Consider the following 22,719-nt stretch of genomic DNA (forward strand, 5'->3'; position numbering starts at 1 on the left):
TGACTGAAAAAGTGGTACCTTTCTCATCTTTATCAAATAAAAAAGGTTGAATGAAAAATGTAGTATCGAGTTTGGCAGGAGTAATAATGTTGGAGTTAGGCCACAATATTGGGACCTGATTTTTTCAGTGTAGGTGGTGATGTATGTTTGTTTTGCGAAGACTACGCAGCTACCTTAGAGAAAAACAGGAGAGACAAGACTTTGAGTTTTGAATTTCTACAGAGTTGAGTCATAAAGTGTTGGATGTGCTGTTGTAGTGTTGCAATGACTATGCCAAAGTCAAGTTTTACTGCCTCACATATTGTTGTCATTAGTAGTGACAGGCTGGCCAATTAATCTGTCTCTTTGGAGAAAGAAAGATTAACTTACTTGTCTTTTTGTCATTATGATTGTCTGTCTGATAATAACTCAACTTTGGAACATCTTCAGAACTCATTTGCTTCAATGCCCTTTGAAGAACTCTTGGCCAGAAGATAGTTAAAGATAAATATTGACAATTATATTTGTGGAACTGTAGTACTATGCTATTCTGTAAATAAGTACATTGCAATTACTCTTGGGAAAATTTAGACCTCATGGATATCCTTCCTTATTGTATATAGCAACCTACGGTGTGGAATGTGACACAATTCCTATTAAATAGGATGAGTCCATTCATGTGGGCCTTACAAGGGCAAGGATCTTTTCTTATTCTTCATATCCCAGAATTAATGACACGTTCAACAAATATTTGTTGAATGCATGAGTATATGGGCAATTGAATGATTTTAGAGAACATGTATGACTTTTAAATAAAAGGTATTTAAAGCTATACTGTTTTAAAAAAACAACCTCCAGAAAGCTTCAGAGAATAAGAACCTGTATATCTACCTTAAAGTATTAATAATTATTAACACTTGCCATATATGCTTTACCTCCTTTTTTCTTCTTAATCGAAGAAATAAAATAGTGCCTTCACTCCTTCCTCAGAGGCACCTCTCACCATGAATGTTGAGACTATTCTTCATGTTTGTGTCCTTATACTTTTCCTACATTTATGTGTATCAATAAAACAATATATAGTAGAGGATTATTTTGTGTTTTTACATTTGCATTTATGATATCATACTATGTGTATGATAGCGTATCATTCTGCAGTTTTGTTCATTCACAGGTTCCATTTATGAGAACTGTCAATGTTGATTACATATAGATCAGTTTTATTCATTTTATTGCTTAGTAGTTTTCTGTCTTATACATTAATTTGTCTACTCACTTTTTGATGCATATTTAGATTGTTGCAGGTTTTTTCACTGTTCTGGAAATGTCTCCACGAATATCTCTCTATGGGTCCCTTTGTTGCGCATGTGTGGGAGCTCCTCTGAGGCCTATTTCTGGCGGGGGGGTGGGAGGTCTTGGTGTGTCCTGTGCTCTCTGAAAGGGCTGTCTTAATATATCCTGACACCAGTGTGCAGGAGAGTACCTTTCCTCCATATTCTTTCAAACAGGCTTTAGTATTTAGTTAGTAAAATATGCAAAATGGGTTCTTTCAAAGTTCACGGTAGATGGCTTAACGGTTACTTAATTTCGCAAAATTCAAATTCTTTTTCATAACCTTAGAGGAGAAGGAAGACAACATAGTAAACAAAGCCTTGTGAATGAAAAAAGGGAATAGCCAAGGAATAAAATAGGAGACATTAAGTTAAAAACCCTTTGGTTGCCCTTCATTGAAGGTTTCTGTTGAACCACACTGAAGTGCATCTCATTCTCAAAGGGGTGGTGACTAACCCCCTCCCCACTTCCCATGACAATCCTGGCTGAAAAGACTCCATAATAATCGTTTTTCAGCCCTAAACACTTGGTCTCGTAGCAGCCTGAACTGATGCTTTTGAGAGGCATGTTATAAAATGAAAGTAGATATCTAATGAGAGGTTCTGGATTAAGTAGCTTAAGTGAGTAAGAATCAGCTTTCACGGTGATTGGATTAACCATCCTGATCAATCTGAACATCTTTTTGAACCTCTTTTTTCTAGAAAAGATATCATCTCTTTTATGTGGAAACTACTATTAGCAGAAATGAAACCCTGGTTTTGTCTGAAAAAAAAAAGCATTATGACTAATTTTATGGATCAAGTTTTTTTCTCTCAGCTCCTGTGTTCTGTTTTCTTCTCATTTCTGCAGGAAGAGCCCATTTCCTTGCCACGCTTTTGCCTTTAATGTATAAATAGCAAGTGTTAGATGGCCTTTACCTCAAATCCCTTCCATTCATCTCAGGTTCTCATTCTTCAGTTGAAATGGCCCGCTAAATCTGGCAAATGACCATGGTTAATATGTTCTTTACCTTTTGCCCAAATTCTCTGTTTCTCTTGCCAAATATTCTTATTGTTGAGAGTATCATTTCCACTTACCCAGTTCTAGAGTCTCCAAAATCACCTGGTTGTGAAGTTTTCCTCCTGGGTACCCCTCACTGCCCTTGCCATCAGAAAATCAGCCTTTTGTCTTTTGTCCCTTTCTCTCCTACCCTCATCTGACCGGTGTGAGATGTTAAATTCTAGATTAAAAGAAGGTCTCCTCGGGCCTCCCTGGTGGCGCAGTGGTTGAGAGTCCGCCTGCCGATGCAGGGGACACGGGTTCGTGCCCCGGTCCGGGAAGATCCCACATGCTGCAGAGCAGCTGGGCCCGTGGGCCATGGCTGCTGAGCCTGCGCGTTCGGAGCCTGTGCTCCTCAATGGGAGAGGCCTGTGTACCACACAAAAAAAGAAGGTCTCTTCAGTGCTACCTTGAGATGCCTGGGCAAAAGGCAGGCCTAAGAGTAGAGGACAGGAGTCATGTGCTTGTTTTTCCTATATAGTACTTAGCACGTTGTGAACTCAGTAAGTCTTAAGCACAAACTCTTTAGTGTCTGCTTGCCAGTTATTGTGATAAATGGCACAGAACAGATTGGTTTTCCTCAAAACACAGTATGCTTTCAGGCCACTTGAATACCCTCCCCCAGATGAAGTTGGTGCACATCCAAGTTTGGGGCCCATTGGGCTAAGCAGAAGAGAGCTGGGGAAGGAAATTGGTGGGGGCAGAGCACATAAAACAATACTAATAGCTGAAACAAAAATACTAACTGGTGTTATCTGTTGTTCAGGGTCATCTGCTCTGCTCCTTGCCTTCCGTTGCCATAGAAAACTGAAAATTGATTCAATTTATTAAATCAAGAAGATGACAATGGTGATTCCATTCAGCTGCCTATAAACCTGAGGGATTCTTTCACAGCTAAGCAAACAGCTACATGGCTAATGCCTAAAAGAAAATAAGCAGCAGGTCCAAGGGAAATTAAACTCTCTCCTTTCGCTGACTCCCTTTCTATTATATTCTACTGGAAATGTGTATCCGTGAAGAATTTCTGAGTCATTTGCTGTAGGCAAATACTTGTGTGGGCCTAATGGAGTATAGAGCAGTGAAAACAGAGGTCATAACTCAGGGAGGAGGGCGGGCAGTGGCGGTGATGGATGTGAACTAGGGCGGGGTGTCTTCTGCAGCCTTTGAGGCCCTGTTGCACTTGCCACGGTCCCAGAGCTCTTATAAAGCCACACCAGCCACAGGGGCTCTCCTTCCAGAGGTGATGGAGGTGCAGGCTCGGGCCCTTCAGCGACCACTGTGCTGACTTTACAGAAGAAAAAGGAAAGGGACAGGAAGTCACACCCTGCCCCACACATACTTGAATTGAGTGAAGTAAGTTCTAGAACTGCAGACGAGACCACAGCCACACTGCCTCTCTCTGAGGTTTGTAATGCCACCATTTACACTTTGTTCCTTCCGTCAGAGCATTGTCTTTGGTTCAAAAAAGAAGCACATTTTCTGAGAGGGATAATATTAAGCTTCATTGCTCATCTCACTCTTATTGTAGCAGACTGGATGAAGAACAAAGAGCAAAGAGCATGTCTATAGAAGAGCTATGGTCACCAGAGCGGGGGATGGGGGATGGTCATTCCTCAGGGAGCTTGGGGACCAGAGAGAAACCCACCCCCGCTCAGTGTGGTTGTCATATTAGTAAAATGAGGATAAGGTGAGTCAAGGGCAGCCTTCAAGGAGCAAAACAACCAAAGAGAAAAATACAGAAAAAGCAGTGGGTTGTCTGATGACCTGTGTTAGAAAGGGGAGTGAGCACTCTTGCAGCAGCAGCTCTGGGACTTCCTTCTCCTGGTACCTCACCAGCCCATGACCCGTGGCCAAACCCCAGTGACCTTAACCGAGACTCAGCCTCTCTGAGCTGCAGTGTCCTTATCAACGAGTTGTCCTTTCTGGAGCCTGGCTGTTGATTCCCTTACCTCCTGGTGACATGCTAAATGATGAAGGCCCCCAGATCTGGTCACCACCTTCTCCTCCTACCCCTCTCACTTTGTGCTTCTCAAAGTCATTAAGTGGCCTCAACTTCTAACCCCACAGAAAAGCCAATGCATCCCCAAACTGATGACCAGAAGCAGGACATTCACCTTGATTGCCTCGCCGCAGGTCAAGGATGGAACTTTTGGGGGCGGGGTAGGGTCATCACCTGCTTCAGGGAGATTCTCCCTCCTTTGGGCCCAGAGATTTGTTATAACTTATCTACAAGGTTAATGGATTTAATTGTGTGTTAGATTGTAAGTAAAGATTCTTCCCAGTTAATGATGCTGGTGTAGGAAAAGCTATAAATTCTCCCATGGCTCAGCAAGCTTAGGCTTGAAGCAAAATAGTGTTTAGACCTTTTCTCCTAATATATGCTTCTGTGCACATTGGGTTCAATCAATATTGACGAACGGGTCTCTTAGAAAGAAGATGGGTGCATTACACCTTACCTCATCTATCCAGTAAGTCAGTTGTTGTGCTTCAAGTATTAGTATCAGGCACTCTTCTGAAACTTTACTTTCAAAGTAATAGAAAAGTGGAATAAATTATTTATTGAGAACTTTGGTCATGAAATGCCCTGGTCTCTTGAGGCAGTAAGATTAACCGTATAACACGTGAAATAATATACAAGTTGGTCCACAGTTAATAATGATTAATGAGTGGAAGAATGAGGAAAATGTTTTAAAATAGGTCAGAAATGTAGTGCTTATGTTGGTTCGTACTTCTGTTTGAAATTTTTAAAGATCGGTATATGTATCATTTTCAGTTATTTGAAATATGCCATTAAGAATTATGGATATAGAGTTTCCCCCAAATGCATTTAATCTTTTAAGCATTTGTACTATTACAGAGATCGTGGAGGATCCAATGAAAGCATTTTAAATGGAAACCTTATAAGAAGGAAGAATGGCAGCACTTTGAGTGGTGTCCTGTTTACTTTTCTAAGATGAAATGAAATGTCATGTATTTGGGAAGCCCACTACAGTTTTTTTTTTTCTAAGGGAGACAACAACTTTGTAACCCTAAGAAAGTAGATACTTATGGCAAATTGGAATAAACATGCCAGTGTTAGAAAGAAGACCAAGAAAGCTCGAATCTACCTGAATGGAAACTATCTAAAGTGCCATAGACACTCTATTAACAGGATTGTTTGGAACATGAATGCAGACCAACTGTAGGCCAAACAATCTCAAAATGTAATTGCATCCAAAAGCAATTAGACATGGTGGGTATTAGGTCTTGTCTCTGAAGCAGTCTCATAAAGGTGCTGCCTGAATTTCTAAGGAGCTCTGTAAGCTGGTACAGTTTTTGCCAGCGTGCCTCTGATTGGTGGTTAGAAAAGCGTCACAGCAGCACACAAAGGCTGTGTGAGTCTAAAGTGAATGAGACTTACAGATCTGCCCCAGCCAAGAATCCCTTTCTTCACAACTGTGCATGTAGTGTATATTATGGACCTTGTGCTTAAAACATTTCTCTGGAGATGTCTCTCTGTCTGAGTGTTTTGAGTCCCAGGACCCCAAGATGTGGCCAGCAGTTCTTACTTCCTTGCTTCTAAGGAAGTTCTTGGGGGTGTAGTTGCCATGTGAAGACCTCTCCACTTTGGGTAAAGACCCTGGTAACTTTAAATATTAGTAAATTGGGAAGAAAACATTCTTTAGTGTAATTTCACGTGTGAAACAACTTCAATGGAAAATTTCTTGATCCACTTTTTTTTTTTTTTTTTTTTTTTTTTGTGGTACGTGGGCCTCTCACTGTTGTGGCCTCTCCCGTTGCGGAGCACAGGCTCCGGACGCGCAGGCTCAGCGGACATGGCCCACGGGCCCAGCCGCTCCGCGGCATGTGGGATCTTCCCGGACCGGGGCACGAACCCGTGTCCCCTGCATCAGCAGGCGGACTCTCAACCACTGCGCCACCAGGGAAGCCCTTGATCCACTTTTTAAATACTGATAATTTTAATGATCATTGTGAGTAAATGAAGGTACATGTTAATCCAATTACAATCACTGTACCTAAGTAAATATTCAGGCTTATGTACTATAGAAAGAGTCACTTCTACCCTGCCATCTAGTATAATATGTAGCACAGAGTATCTGTAGCAGAGTATCTACTTAATAAATATTGGTTAAAGAAATAAATGAATTGGGACAACCAGGCTGAAATAGAATTAGGTGTAAATAGGAGAGATAAGTGCCATTTATAGCATCCAAATAAGGTGTCTGAATATGGTCATCAGTAAAGCTTTAGCGTGATGATATGCAAAAATTAATGCTAACAGTGTTTTTATTCTAAGAGATATTTAATGTGTATTAGAGAAACGTATATTTCTTTGCAAAGTTGTTTTACTCTTATGCAATTAATTGCTCGAAAGTGGTGGGTTGCACCCAGAAGTGTCAGGAAATCACTGAGGAAGTCACATGATGTGTCAAAAGTGTGACATTCAGGCCGGTACTGATTAATGCATAGGCAGCACTGCCCAGCTAGCTGATCAACTGTTGTATGTTGCCTACTTAGCAATCTCTGGTCTATGCTCTGAATCATGATTTCAATGTGTATTTGTGAAATTATTCAACACTTACCATACCTTAAAGGCATAAAGCAAATTGTGGCTATTTCTTGAGGCCATCGGTGCTGCAAGAAATGTTGTGCTCCCCTCCCCGCCCCACCCCCGCCCCACTTCTGTTTGTGGCAGTGAAGCTTAGGAATAAGAAAGACCATGTTCACATCAAAGCTCTGTTACTTATTTGCTGTGAAAGCCTAATATTTCTAATATAAACATATAATAGTTCTTAGCCTCAGTTTACCTCTCTGTAAAATGGGGCTACTACTACTAATTCACAGGATCGTTAGTCTTCTCAACCTCTGTTAAGTTACACAAAGTCCCTTGGAACTGGCCAGCTGAGGGGTGCTGGAAAGGAGGTGTAGTTGTCTTGGTTTGGCTGAATATCTCTATTATTGTTGAGAAAATAGCCCATGGAGGACAGTTGGAGGCTCAAGAGGAGTCTGGAGAAGCAAGAAGCAGCTGAGTTAGTGGAGAGGGAGTGTGAGAGGCAGATTCCTGCTAGAGCTCAGTACACTGACAGCAGCTAAACGTTACAGTTGGTAACTTGGCAATGAGGGACTAAACAGAACAGAAAAAACTGGAACAACTCAAAGAGCCTTCTGCTCCCATTTGGTATAGAAATGAATAGTCTTACATTTTTTAGTATCTCTTGAGGTTTGCTCTTAAGGTAAAACATGATAGCTAATGTTCAAATTATGCTCAGTACATGGTGAATTATTAAGAGAACTTCATCTGTAGAGATGCTCAGGATATTGTGTTTAAGAAAGATAGAAAATCTAAACTATTACTTAGAAAATTTTTCATTAAAAGAGTTAATATAAAAATCTATAGTGTATCTTATTTAAACTCTTATCTAGATTAAAAGGAACACCAAAACTTACCTGGAATCCATTTGCAAAAAGCTCCGGTCAGATGGAGGTGACCTGTCATTCACATTTTGGCTTCGTGATACTGGATTTAGCAACAGTTTCCTCATCTTTCAAATGGAAATAAAATTACCACCCACTTACAGCTGGTAAGAGGTTTAAAATCAGATAACCCCTGAAAAGCACTTAGCACAGTACCTAACACAAAGTATGTGCTAAACAGAGGTTAGCTTTGATGATTGGTGTTCTTACTATAAGTGTTACAATTACTATTTTACCATTTCAAGGTTCTTTTTCTGAAACTATTAAGACCCACTTCTTTTACATTAGCTGAAAGTCTTTGCTTTCTACTCCTTTGCTTGGTCTGGATTTCCTTTTGTTTCATTGATTTTCCAAACATTGTTTTGATATTGGGTAAATCACTGCCCATTAAAAGCTTGGGAAAGGAGGTTATATTACATTGTGGGTGCTGGTTATAATTTTTCCTGTGCTCTCTTTCTTTTCTTGTCTTGGCTGGATGTTGGATATTTCTTTGGTGTCCTCTGCAGGCATGTTCATAGTTTTCTTTCCCAAGCTCTAAGTAGTGCCCATGGGACATTGTGGCTTGCCAGCCAAAATCCATGTATTGAAGTGTGCACATGTGTGTTCCTGTTAGTCTTTGTTCATCCTGCAACTATATTTCTCTTCTTCCTTCCTCTCCCTCTTTCTTTCTTTCTTTCTTTTTTTTTTTGTGGTATGAGGGCCTCTCACTGTTGTGGCCTCTCCCGCTGCGGAGCACAGGCTGCGGACACGCAGGCTCAGCGGCCATGGCTCACGGGCCCAGCCGCTCCGCGACATGTGGGATCTTCCCGGACCGGGGCACGAACCCGCGTCCCCTGCATCGGCAGGCGGACTCCCAACCACTGTGCCACCAGGGAAACCCTCTCCCTCTTTCTGGCTGTAATATTTCTTTCAGTTTAACAAAATGTCACAAGAACATTCTAAAAATGATATTGTGCATTATCTCCTTTTTGTGACATAATTGTTTTTTTTTTTTTTTAAACATCTTTATTGGAGCATAATTGCTTTACAATGGTATGTTAGTTTCAGCTTCACAACAAAATGAATCAGTTATATATATACATATGTTCCCATATCTCTTCCCGCTTGCGTCACCCTCCCTCCCACCCTCCCTATCCCACCCCTCCAGGCGGTCACACAGCACCGAGCTGATCTCCCTGTGCTATGCGGCTGCTTCCCACTAGCTATCTACCTTACGTTTGGTAGTGTATACATGTCCATGCCTCTTTATTGCTTTGTCACCGTTTACCCTTCCCCCTCCCCATAGCCTCAAGTCCATTCTCTAGTAAGTCTGTGTCTTTATTCCTGTTTCACCCCTAGGTTTTTCATGACATTTTATTTTTCTTAAATTCCATATATATGTGTTAGCATACGGTATTTGTCTCTCTCTTTCTGACTTACTTCACTCTGTATGACAGACTCTAGGTCTATCCACCTCATTACAAACAGCTCAATTTCGTCTCTTTTTATGGCTGAGTAATACTCCATTGTATATATGTGCCACATCTTCTTTATCCATTCATCCGATGATGGACACTTAGGTTGTTTCCATCTCTGGGCTATTGTAAATAGAGCTGCAATGAACATTTTGGTACATGACTCTTTTTGAATTATGGTTTTCTCAGGGTATATGCCCAGTAGTGGGATTGCTGGGTCATATGGTAGTTCTATTTGTAGCTTTTTAAGGAACCTCCATACTGTTCTCCACAGTGGCTGTATCAATTTACATTCCCACCAACAGTGTAAGAGGGTTCCCTTTTCTCCACACCCTCTCCAGCATTTATTGTTTCTAGATTTTTTGATGATGGCCATTCTGACCGGTGTGAGATGATATCTCATTGTAGTTTTGATTTGCATTTCTCTAATGATTAGTGATGTTGAGCATTCTTTCATGTGTTTGTTGGCACTCTGTATATCTTCTTTGGAGAAATGTCTATTTAGGTCTTCTGCCCATTTTTGGATTGGGTTGTTTGTTCTTTTGTTATTAAGCTGCATGAGCTGCTTATAAATTTTGGAGATTAATCCTTTGTCAGTTGTTTCATTTGCAAATATTTTCTCCCATTCTGAGGGTTGTCTTTTGGTCTTCTTTATGGTTTCCTTTGCTGCGCAAAAGCTTTTAAGTTTCATTAGGTCCCATTTGTTTACTTTTGTTTTTATTTCCATTTCTCTAGGAGGTGGGTCAAAAAGGATCTTGCTGTGATTTATGTCATAGAGTGTTCTGCCTATGTTTTCCTCTAAGAGTTTGATAGTTTCTGGCCTTACATTTAGGTCTTTAATCCATTTTGAGCTTATTTTTGTGTATGGTGTTAGGGAGTGATCTAATCTCATACTTTTACATGTAGCTGTCCAGTTTTCCCAGCACCACTTATTGAAGAGGCTGTCCTTTCTCCACTGTACATTTCTGCCTCCTTTGTCAAAGATAAGGTGACCATATGTGCGTGGGTTTATCTCTGGGCTTTCTATCCTGTTCCATTGATCTATATTTCTGTTTTTGTGCCAGTACCATACTGTCTTGATTACTGTAGCTTTGTAGTATAGTCTGAAGTCAGGAAGCCTGATTCCTCCAGCTCCATTTTTCGTTCTCAAAATTGCTTTGGCTATTCGGGGTCTTTTGTGTTTCCATACAAATTGTGAGATTTTTTGTTCTAGTTCTGTGAAAAATGCCAGTGGTAGTTTCATAGGGATTGCATTGAATCTGTAGATTGCTTTGGGTAGTAGAGTCATTTTCACAATGTTGATTCTTCCAATCCAAGAACATGGTATATCTCTCCATCTATTTGTATCATTTTTAATTTCTTTCATCAGTGTCTTATAATTTTCTGCATACAGGTCTTTTGTCTCCTTAGGTAGGTTTATTCCTAGGTATTTTATTCTTTTTGTTGCAATGGTAAATGGGAGTGTTTTCTTGATTTCACTTTCAGATTTTTCATCCTTAGTGTATAGGAATGCCAGAGATTTCTGTGCATTAATTTGTGACATAATTGTAACTTGAGTGAATTTGTTCTCAACAGAGAGAAGGAGTGTGACAATTCTAAACAAACAAAAGTAACAGCCTTTACTGTTTCTTGTATGCGATTCATAAGGCCGCAGCTTAGGTAGAAAAGGCCAAGTCTTCAACTGAAGTTAAAATGATAAATTTGAGTTTCAATCAACATTAGATACTAGTCTTTATCTTGACAAGAGGCTTTAAACTCTTTGGAAAGATAGCTCTGATTAAACATTTGTTGGCATGGGCAATGTGGCATTCCAGGAACCAGGATCTGTACTGTAACTTCGTATACGTGAAGTATATTTTCAGAGAAACAAGGGTTACAGGGATGGCTTGGGTTTAACTTCTGAGGATGATCAGAGACAAATATTTAACTGATGAATATAATATTTGATGGATGTTCAAATAACTATTATCCCAAATGTACTAGAAAATCAAATAAACTGAGAACTTTTCCTTCTCACTAGTAATTCTACCTAAAGGAATTTTAATTCCTCACTTCAGAGTGGTATTTTAAAAATGGAAATCTGATCCATTACCACCCACCCCTCCCAGCACTGCCCAAAATCTTTAATGGCTTTTGGGTGCCCTTAGAAGACAGTACAGTCTCTTCGATGGAACCACCACGTCTTAGAGGGTCTGGCCCACTGTGCTCCTGCTTCACTGGGTTCCTGGCTTACCGTCCTTCACTTTCTCAAATGCTCCACACTCCCTTCTGTCTCAGAGCCTTCCAGGACATTTCCCCTTTGGGAATTCTCTGTCTCCCATTCTTTACACGGTTTATTCCTCCTAAGCCTTCACTTCTCATTGTCACAATTACTTTCTTAGAGAGGGCTTTCCTGGTTCCCTGATTTAAATTAGAGCCTCAAAGTTGCTGTCTTACATGGCCTCCTGTTCTTTTCCCTTATGGCACTTATCACAGTCTGTAATTGTATATTTATTTGTGTTTCTTTAGCATCCATCTCACAAGTAGATTGTAAGCCGCATGAAGACAAGGATTCTGTTTTATTCACAGCTGTATACATGGTACCTAGCCTGGTACCTGGCAGATAGTGAGCCCTGGATAACTGTGAGCTGAATTGATAAATATGTAAGATTGCAAGAGAAGGATAAACAATTGAAATGGTTTGCATGTGTCATCTTTGCTTCTTTTCTACCTCTAGCTTGCTGTAAACAATCTGCCTCTCATGAGATTTCCTCAAAGAAACCATTATAATATTATTTTAATTTGAGTAGCAATGACGCAAACGTTTATTGAGTCACAAGCTGGGTGCTTCTGCACGCAAGGTAAATTAGACGTAGCTTCTACGTTAATGGAACTCGTAATATAAACCGAGAGATAAACATTTATCTAGCTCTCTGGAGGGCAATATGGGGAGAGTTCCCAAGGGCTTGTGTTTGGGGGAGAGGTGGACAGGATGGAAGAAACTTTCATAAAGGAGATGACATTGAAGCTCACTGAGTTTGGAAGCAGTTGTAGAATGTTTCTAGATGGAGAATGTTGAAAGGCTATTCTTGGTGGAAAACCTAAAATGGGCGAAGGCAGAGGGGCATCAAAGTACATGCTGTGAGAGGTTCTATGTGGCTGGGAGTGGGTGTGGAGAAGGGTGAGTATTGGAGGAGTGTGGCAGGAAATGACATCGGCAGGATACATTGGGTGTAGGTCCTGAATCATTGGGGTGATTTTGCTAAGAGGTTTGGATATTATTCTGTAGGCCATAAGAGGCCATGAAATGTTTAAAGCAGATGAATGAGAGAGCAGATCTGTGTTTTAGAAACTTAATGCTGGAGTTCCTTCTGAAGACCTGTCCAAGAGAGCTGTTTTAATAGAGTGATGGCAATGTGTTACTGAGTGCGTGGGAAGGAACCGAAGGGGACAATGAATAATAACCAGGCTTTGCAGAAGCTAGGTTATAAGGGGAAGGAAAATAATGATGGGATCTCTTTTAAAAATCTTTCTTTTTAAAAAAATTATGAAAGTAATACGTGCTTAATAGAATTTGGAAAATACAGAAAGTTATTTAAAAAAAAAAAGAAAGCAAAGATTATAGCATGGTTTTGGAAGGGAAAACAGAGTCAAGGGAAAATGTTCTTAGGGAAGCTTTTGGAAATGATCTGGAAGGATCTTCCCCTGTAGAGATGCCTTAGTTTGTTTTTTTCTTTTCTTTGCACGTTCTAATTCTGTCCATCTAGAGGGACCTTTTGGGTCTCAGGGCTTTTGCATATACTTGTTCCTCTGTCTGGAATAGCTTCTCTTGCTGTCCTCCCTTCCCCCCTTTGACTTAGTTAACTTACTTCTTCAGGCAAATAATAGTAATAGTGAGCATCATAATAATAGCCATAATTTAGAAACATATACTGATCACTTTTTAGATGCTGTTCAGTGGTTAGTGGTTTCATTTGTTATCTAGTTTAATCCTCACAAGAGTTCTATATGGTAGGTACTATTATTATCCCATTTTCTAAATGAAGATGCTAAGGCATGGCTAGATTAAGTGACTTGAACAAGTATAAATACCACTAGTTATTTCCTCAGGGAAGCTTTCCACACCCCCGACCGAGTTAGGAACCCCTAAATATGATCTCATAGCTCCTAATTTCTCCTGGAAGACTTTTATCACATTAGTACTCATTTGATAAATGTGGATCTCGCCTATTAGACTGTATGTCCCATGAGGGCACGTTCTATGTCTTGTTCCTGGCTGTACCCTCCAATGCTTAGCTCTGTGATTATGTGGCATATAGTAGGGTGCTCAGTTAACCAATCACTTGACACTAAAGATCGCTACTCTTGTAGTGAGGTCAGTCTAAGCCTGTGATGCTCTGACCTGCTAAAAGCACCTATACTGGAAAAGGGCCTGTTTCTTAGCTGGGCTCCATGACAGCCCTGGGGCCTTGAGATATGAGAACTTTGGAATTTCCTGGGGCTTAGATGCCTCTAGATCAAACTGTATATCTTTTTTTTCCATTTCCTCTCAGTTCCCTTTCTTCCATGGAGCAGTCTCGTAACTGATCTGATTTTCTAGGCCTTGAACTAGATCACATCTTCATGCAGGTCTAGACAACAGGGACTCCTGGCCTAGGTTGATACTCAGATTCTCTGAGCAGTTTCCTTTAAGGGTCTGAGTTTGCTTTTATTCATGTTTTATGCATCTGATTTTCACTGAACTTTTCAAGCTTTATAATTTAAAAAAATAATGAATTAGGTGGAGATTATAGAAAGATGATTTTTCAAGATAATGCATTCAAAGTTTCATTTTTATATTTTGTCAATGAATTGGCTTTAAATAGATTTGAAAATCACCAATAAAGAAACTGAGGTTTATTTAGTAAAAAAGGTAAATTATTGATTTTTTTACATTTTAATTCAAATGTAGGTTGCGCTGTACATTTTAAAGTAAATATATTTTTGGATTGATTTTGGACCTGCTGCTTTTTTATTCTATTTATCAAGCAATAAGAACTGTGAAGGCACTAGAATTTGAATACTCTCATTTCAGGAGGTTTTAACCTCTCAGGTATTTTGAGCACAGCAACCAACATCCACAGAGCAAATGTTTAAATTAGTTTTGACATAAATAAATTTAAGGATCCTGACTACTTCTTTAACAGTTAATACAAAGTGTCAAGAAAAGAAGCACACATTATGAATTTTTTCCCTAGTTTTAGACATTTAGTAGAGTTCTTTTTGTTTTGTTTTGTTTTTTCCCCCCTTAACAAAAAGTGGTCAGTAAGGCATTTAAGGCAGGTCAACTTGTTTCAAAATATTGTCTTGGGAACTACTTTAGTCTTTATCTTTGTCTTCCTGTTTATTTATAGACTGGAAAAGGAACACAGCCTTTCCTGCTTTTTCAGTTTCCTCATGATGATATCTCAGTTTGTACTGAATTAATCCAGAGGAAGAAGGCATTCTTTCTACCTCTACAGAAGAAACCACCTCTGTGAAAAGCTGGGGTTAGGGCTGTCAAAGTCAAGTGGTTTAGCGATTTCTACTAGTTGACTTTATTTAAAAGGTAACACAACTTTCAAAAAATTTCTTAGCCCTAAAATGTATTAGAGCTGGTATTATAGAAAGAATATAAGAATTGACAGTATTATAAAAAGATATAAAGATGGTAAGCCAGAGTAAAACTAACTTTGTTGGCATTTCATGGCTGGTTGTGATATCAAATTTTGTTACTTTGGGTATGAAATGAAACTTAATAGAGCCTATGTTCTGATTACCCTATTAAAAAAGTATTTTACATTCATTCATTCAGCAGACACTTCCTAAGAGTGCTGAGTGTTAAGAATTCAGAGATAGGTACGACCTCATTATCAGACAGAGGGAGTCTGGGTCCATGAAGGATTGTGTGCAGTTCACTCACCCACCTTTAAACAATGCCCCCTCCAAAATAAAACTGGACTGTAATATAAATGAGAAATAAATTTTCATTGTGTTAAATCCCTAAAATTTGAAGGTTATTTTTTATAGCAGTTAATCTATACTGATTAATGTACTCGCTGTCTACTGTCAGAATACCTCCCCCTAGTAAGCATTAGTTAGTGAGAAGGGGAGGAAGAGTGTCCCAAGTGGAGAGTGGCATAGGGGAGAAAGAAAGGTTGGAACTTTCAGGAAGCAGTTTGGGGCTTCCCTGGTGGCGCAGTGGTTGAGAGTCTGCCTGCCGATGCAGGGGACACAGGTTCGTGCCCCGGTCCGGGAAGATCACACATGCCGCAGAGCGGCTGGGCCCGTGAGCCATGGCCGCTGAGCCTGCGCGTCCGGAGCCTGTGCTCCACAACGGGAGAGGCCACAACAGTGAGAGGCCCGCGTACTGCAAAAAAAAAAAAAAAAAAAAAGAAACAGTTTCTCACAATAGAGATAATTTGTAGTCATAGTCATGCTTAGTGGGTTTTCCAACATACAAGGTCTCCAAAAGTTTGTGATTATAGACCCCTCTATTGATGGTAATGGACATTGAAAGAACATGAGCCAAGTGAAGGAACTGGGAGTGTTTAGCCAGGAGGAGAGGGAACTTGAAAAACCATAATTAAAATTTTATGAAGGCAAACTACTTAGATTTGCCCCGATTTCAAGGTCAGGGAAATGTGTGATATAAGGGAGGGAAGAGAGGGAAGACTATACTTGCACAAGTGTCTCTACCCAGAGCTAACCATTTGGCACTTAATACATACTTTTTGTTGGAGCTGATGAATAGGCATTTTGTCCAGTTCACATGGCTAAATGACCTTGCCTTGATATCACTGAATCGTATCTCCAACAGAATGTCAACCCGCAACAACAAGGCAGTGGGGTGAAGGAAAAGACAGATACTATCTTCCTCTGAGATATTGGGGGAAGAAATTTTCCCTTCCCTCCCTTATTTATCAGAGCCACGTAGCTCAGCTGTTCCTCTGAAACTGTCAGGCTTTCTCACATTCCTGCCTCTGAGCTGATGGATGGGGACTGATGGATCTTGCTTCCCAAATGTGCATTGTAGCAACACACAACTTTATTTAAAATACCATTAAGATGCAAACATATTATAGCTACTCTGAAGGCCTTCTCTTACAACATGAATTATTCAAGCAGCTTCTTAATAATTGCATTGATTTCCACAGTTAAAAACAGATCAGATTATGGAATCTGTTCAATACCACTTAAATGTTTATAGATGTTAGAGCTGACAAAGACCTTTTAGACACTGATAATTCCTTTCACTGGATCGGAATGCTAGAGATTTTGCTCTGTGATTATTTTTAATAAATCAGAAGCACTGTAACAGCAGCCATTAAGGTCTTCATTCTTATTCCATTTTATTCCCAGAGTCATTGCCTGAAAATCTAGTTATGCTAAAAATCTGAGCCAAAACTTTTACATTTATATTGATCAGAAGCTTTTATGTTTCTTTTGCAAAGATCAATATGGTAAACATGCCTTAACCTGCCTGTATCGATGCACGTATTTTAAAAATCTATGAATATTTATTGTGATAAAATCCAATGATTGCAGCTTCTCAGATGCTTTTAGTACCCTATGAAAGAGGGGCAAGTTAACTAGTATGAAAAGAAATTATAGGTGAAGCAAAAATTAGATCTTATGTTCTTTTTGATTTTCCCCTTATTTGGAAGTTTCTGGGAAGATGATTTCTGTAGTGTTTTAGTCTGTGCGGACTGCCACAACACGGTACCATAGACTGCGTGGCTTAAAAACCAGAAATTAATTTTCTCACAGTTCTTGGAGGCTGCAAGTCAGAGGTCAGGGTGCTAGCATGGTTGGGTTCTGGCGAGAGCTCTTCTCTTTTCCTTTTTAAAATTTATTTTATTGAAGTACAGTTGATTTACAATGTTGTGTTAGTTTGTGGTCTACAGCAAAGTGATTCAGTTTCATATATATATATATTCTTTTTCATATTATTTTCCATTGTGGTTTATTACAGGATATTGAATATAGTTCCCTGTGCTATACAGTAGGACCTTGTTGTTTATCCATTCTATATATAATAGTTTGCATCTGCTAATCCCAAACTCCCAATCCATTCCTCCCCCACCCCCTCCCCCTTGGTAACCACAAATCTGTTTTCTATGGCTGTGAGTCTGTTTCTGTTTCATAGATAAGTTCATTTGTGTCATATTTTTAGGTTATACATATAAGTGATATCATATGGTATTTGTCTTTCTCTTTCTGACTTACTTTGCTTAGTATGATAATCTCTAGGTCCATCCATGTTGCTGCAAATGGCATTATTTCATTCTTTTTTATGGCTGAGTAATAGTCCATTGTGTACATGTACCACATATTTATCCATTCATCTGTCAATGGACATTTAGGTTGTTTCTATGTCTTGGCTATTGTGAATAGTAGAGTTCTTTTCTTGATGTGCAGATGACTGCCTTCTTGCTATGAGCTCTCATGGTCAATCCTTGGTGCTCACAAGGCATGGAGAATAAAGCCACCAATCCTATCGGATTAGGATCCCACCTTTATAACCTCATTTAACCTTAATTTCTCCCTAAAAGCCCTATCTCTGAATACAATCACGTTGGAAGTTAGGGCTTCAATATAAGAATTTGGGGGGGACAAAATTCATTCCACAGCACATAGGCAGTGGACCCTGGAGTCAGATTGCTTGTGTTTAAATGTGACCTGGAGCAAGTTACTTAACCCTCTCTGTTTCTCAGTTTTGTATAAACTGAGGATAAAGAGTGATGATTTCATAGCTTTATCATGTTGAATAAATGAGTTAAAACATGAAAAGTACTTAGTGCGTGGCATATACTAAACATTCAATAAATGTTAGCTATTATTATTGAATATCTAACTAGGTATTTATGTCTCAGCTAATAAGACTTTTGTGATTTTATATATGTATTATCCAAGTATTCATGTTTACATATCAAATGATTACTAGCACTGGAAAGTCAAAGCATGCCTTGAAAATTTTCCCTCTGAAATTTGATAGATACTTAACTATAAGAGAATAAAGTATGTTTTATTTTATAAAATTCTTATAAAAAAGTTGTTCCTATCAGTGTTGATCTAGTCACTCCCTTTCTCCCTGTCTTATCCTGTCTCCCAGCGCTGGAGAATGTCTGCTCTGCAAACAGACTCAGGACCTTCTCTGTCTATAACCTAAAGATTTCAAGATGACACTGTAAAAACAAATAGCAAGGGTGGAGTAACTTTCCTAGTGACTGAAAAAGGAATTCTCTACTTTTCCTATTTTTCCACTTAAATCTTTTACACACACACACACACACACACACACACGTTCTCACTCACTTTCGTACACGTACAATAAAAAACAGAACACATGGTTGTATACCTTATTGCTGTGGAAATCAAGAAACTTCATCCATAACAAGAAATTCGATAATCTTTGGACTACCCTAAAGGGAATTTGGGGTAAAAGCATCCCCATTTAGTTATTGTCTTGGAAAGCTAAACAGAAAACAGTTGACAACTTACCAGTAGCTCTATAGGTAATATACGGTTGCCTAATTCATTGGCTAATATTCCATTTCCTGTGTTAGACTGAACACTGACTGGAATTTGAATTGAGTTAAAAGGGTAGAGAAAGTGCACTTAACTGATTCTCAAATAATAAATTATTTTTTAAGATTTGTAACACATGCCATCAGACAGTCTCCAATCCTTCATGGCTCTTTCTGAGTCTAGAGAAGGAGCTATGTTTTCTGTCAGCATCAGTCATTTCTATTTGGCAGGTAGGCTTAAAAACAAAAAGGAAGGAGAAAAAGCATGAAAGACAGTGCCCATGAGTTCTCTTTGCCCCCTTCCTAGCAGGCAGTTCTCTTTTCCTGCCTTCTGAGTCCATGTTGCAGGCGTTGGACCTAGAGCTTCCCTCCCTCTCCCATTTTGAGTCCATGAACAAGTCATGGATATATTACACTTATAAACGTTTCGTTCTAGACAGTTGTACTTACGAGTCAAATTACAAGACTTTCACTAAAATTGGAAACCTAAGAGTCTTTTTATATCTGAGCTCCTGCTTTAAAAAAAATTAAAGTGAAATATTTATGTAGTGCAATCTCTAGCTGCTGTAGGATGTACAGTTTAAGTGATCTATCTTTGTAATACTTTTCAGTGTTAGGATGGCCAGTTCTACTAGAATATTGAATGCAGTAGAAAATAAAATCAGCGTTGTATGGGCATGTACCACTTATATGCAAATTAAGGCATTTATAAATTATTTTTCATATGTACTGGGATGCAACTGTTTCGCAAACTATGGTCAAATATAGTGTCAAGAAACAGTCCTTTTGGGGGAAGAAAGTGAACTTTCACAGCTATCTCTGTACTACGGAATTAATTTGAACTGAACCGTAGACCCAAATATAAACTCAGAACCATAAATCTTCTAGAAGACATGGGAGGATGTCTTTGTGACCTCAGAGTATGCAAAGGTTTCTTGGATACCACACAAAAAAGCACATCATAAACTTTAAAAATTGATTAATTGGATATCATCAAAATTAAACATTTTTGTTCACCAAAATATACCTTTGAGAAAATGAATAGACAAGTACCACCTGGGAGAATATTTGCAACACATATATCTGACAAAGGACTTAAAAATACAAAACACATAGAGAATTTGTACAAATCTATAAGAAAAAGACAACCCAATTAAAGACTCGAACAGGTATTGCACAAATTAAGATACATGAATGGCCAGTAAACTCAAAAAAGATGATCAGGGTTGTCAGATGTCAGGGAAATACAAATTATAGCCACAATGAGATGCTATTTCACATCCACTGGAATAGCTGAAGTATAAAAGACTGCCAGTGCCGAATGTGGGGAAGGATATGGAGTACCTGGAATTCTCAGTCAACGGTGGGAGTATAAAAAGGTCTAACCACATTGGAGAAATGTTGGACAGTTTCTTACTTTTTTTTTTTTTTTTTTTTTTTGCGGTACGTGGGCCTCTCACTGCTGTGGCCTCTCCCGCTGCGGAGCACAGGCTCCGGACACGCAGGCTCAGCGGCCATGGCTCACGGGCCCAGCCGCTCCGCGGCATGTGGAGTCTTCCCGGACCGGGGCACGAACCCGTGTCCCCTGCGTCGCCAGGCGGACTCTCAACCACTGCGCCACCAGGGAAGCCCCAGTTTCTTACTACTTTAAACAGACATTATATGACCTAGCAGTTCCACTCCTAGGTATTTACCAATGAGAAATAATAATATATGCCTACAGAAAGAATTGCATAAAAATCTTTGTAGCAGGCTGATTCATAAAGCCAAATGCTAGAAACAGTCCAAATGTCCATGGAAAATGGATAAACAAATTCGTTTATAATGGAATACTACTCATCAACAAAAAACACTACTGATTTAAGCAACAATACTGGTGAATCTCAAAAACATGCTGAATGAAAGAAGCCTGTTGCAAAAAAAAAAAACCCTTATTCTATAATTTCATTTACATGAAATCCAAATACAGGCAAATCTAACCTATGGTGATAGACTTCAGATAGTGGATGGAGAGGGAGGTTGACAGGAAAGGGGCATGATGGAACTCCTGAGAGATGGAAATGACCTATGTCTTGTTTTGAATGGTGGTTACGCAACTGTATACAGTTGTCAGAACTCATGCACTAAACATTTAAGATCTGTGTATTATATCTCAATTTTGTTTAAAAAAAAAAAGAAGAATCTGTCTTCCTCTGTCAAAACTTTTGCAGACAGACGAATAATCCAAGATGGGAGCCTAGAGAATGTGAGAAAAGTTATATGTGAGATTTCTTGGAAGAAGAAGAAGCAATTGGCTGCCTCCAATGTGTACAAATATGTCTGTGCTACCAGAATCCCTCAAAAGAATGTTAGAAAGGAGGACCTGGAGTCAACAACCTACTGAGGAAATGGAAAGCGCAGCTTTCGGGTGCGAGCAGATGCTAGAGACATCACTGAAAAGGCCATTTTAGAGTGAACAGATTTTGGTGAGGGGGGGGTGTGGGGAAAGGGGGTGTTGCCAGCAGTAAAGATTGCGACTTTCGTGCTTCACCTAGAGGGGAAGGTGGTACATGGGGATCCTTCCAAGGATACTTCAGGTGTTCCTCGGCTTGGGAGTTGACTGACCGAAAGACCAGTTAGTCAGTCTACCTTGAAGGTGGAGCTGAGATATCCATCCTAAAGCCAGGGAAGCCGGATTGGTTTTAGGTGTCAGAACTGTGCCTTAGACGTGGTTTCTTAAGGCCAGGAATGTTGGGTTCCATCCCAGGGAGGAGACCAGATCCATCTGGTCAACCTTCCTGACGGAGAAGGTGAATCCATTTATGTTCCCAGTTACCAGAGAGCATTGATCCTCCAAAGATTGCCTTTCGTCTGCATAAACAATGGGCTTTATATAACTTGATTCCCCTGCGGAATCCCTTAAAATGATCTCAAAGAGTATTCTTGACTTCTGAATGCTTTGACTGCTGCTGAAAAGCAAAAAGGACTTGATGGGGGATTCAGAGAGGGCATCAACATCAAAGAAACTTCTTCTTTTCCTGCAATGGTAGGAACAGCAGGAACCTAAGGCATTTCTTATCTCTTGTCCAGGTCCTGTCAAAAATCTCATCTGATCACAGTAGTAAAAGTGGTATGAACAGGGTGATTCTCCTGCGTTTTTGGAGTCAGGCTCTTGAAAACTGTTTTAGAGAAGTTTATCCTTAATCCGTTAAATAGAGAAGTATGTCATATTGCTATAATTGGAAGTTTGTTTTAGAAAAACTGGGAAGTATGACTTGAGTCCCTTAATAATCAGTGCCTCTGATTTTTCCTGAATGACAGAAATGTATATTGCATGTGATACAGACTGTTCCTTTGTACCCATAGCCCTCACAGTTTGAATACTTCTTATGTTGTGTGTTCTAAAGATGCAAAAATGTTGTGAGATGATGTCCATCAAATACTTGGGAGATTGACTCAGAAGGAAGCATCATATTCATGAACTGCCTTCATATGGTTATAGGCATTTCAAGATTCGTTTTGTCAGCCACAAAATTGGTCATATTTCAGCATCTGTAACTCCTGCACTTACTGATAGAAAGATGAAGATTCTGTGCAGTGAGTACTGGATTGGAGTGTTGGCATTTCTGACAGAACTGACAGTTTTTCACATTGACTGAGACATTAGGTAGACTTTGCTTTCTGGATTATATTTCACTTTATTATGGATTATATACCATTCTTGCTAATTGTGCTAAACTGGGAGCAACTGCAAGAGAAATGAGAATAGTCCATGCTTTGCACCCGTCCCTCCCCCAGAGGACTTTTAGAAGGGCTCAGGTGGGAGCCACAAACTAGACAAAAAACTAAGGAGGTGGCAGTGGTAGAGCTGAATCAGGTGTCACTAAGGGTAACCATGAAGGTCTGGGATGATGGCCTTTAGGATAGTAGTTGCC

General features: G+C 39.6%; 1 protein-coding gene across 5 annotated transcripts in view; it reads left to right on the forward strand.

Annotated features, from left to right (window-relative positions):
* The window catches only part of RBMS1 (RNA binding motif single stranded interacting protein 1), a 213,381-nt gene that overhangs the window by 31,017 nt on the left and 159,645 nt on the right, over positions 1–22,719 (forward strand). The gene's annotated exons all lie outside the window — the stretch shown is intronic.

The sequence above is a fragment of the Globicephala melas genome, chromosome 7, assembly GCF_963455315.2.
Source record: "Globicephala melas chromosome 7, mGloMel1.2, whole genome shotgun sequence".
NCBI classification, from domain to species: domain Eukaryota; kingdom Metazoa; phylum Chordata; class Mammalia; order Artiodactyla; family Delphinidae; genus Globicephala; species Globicephala melas.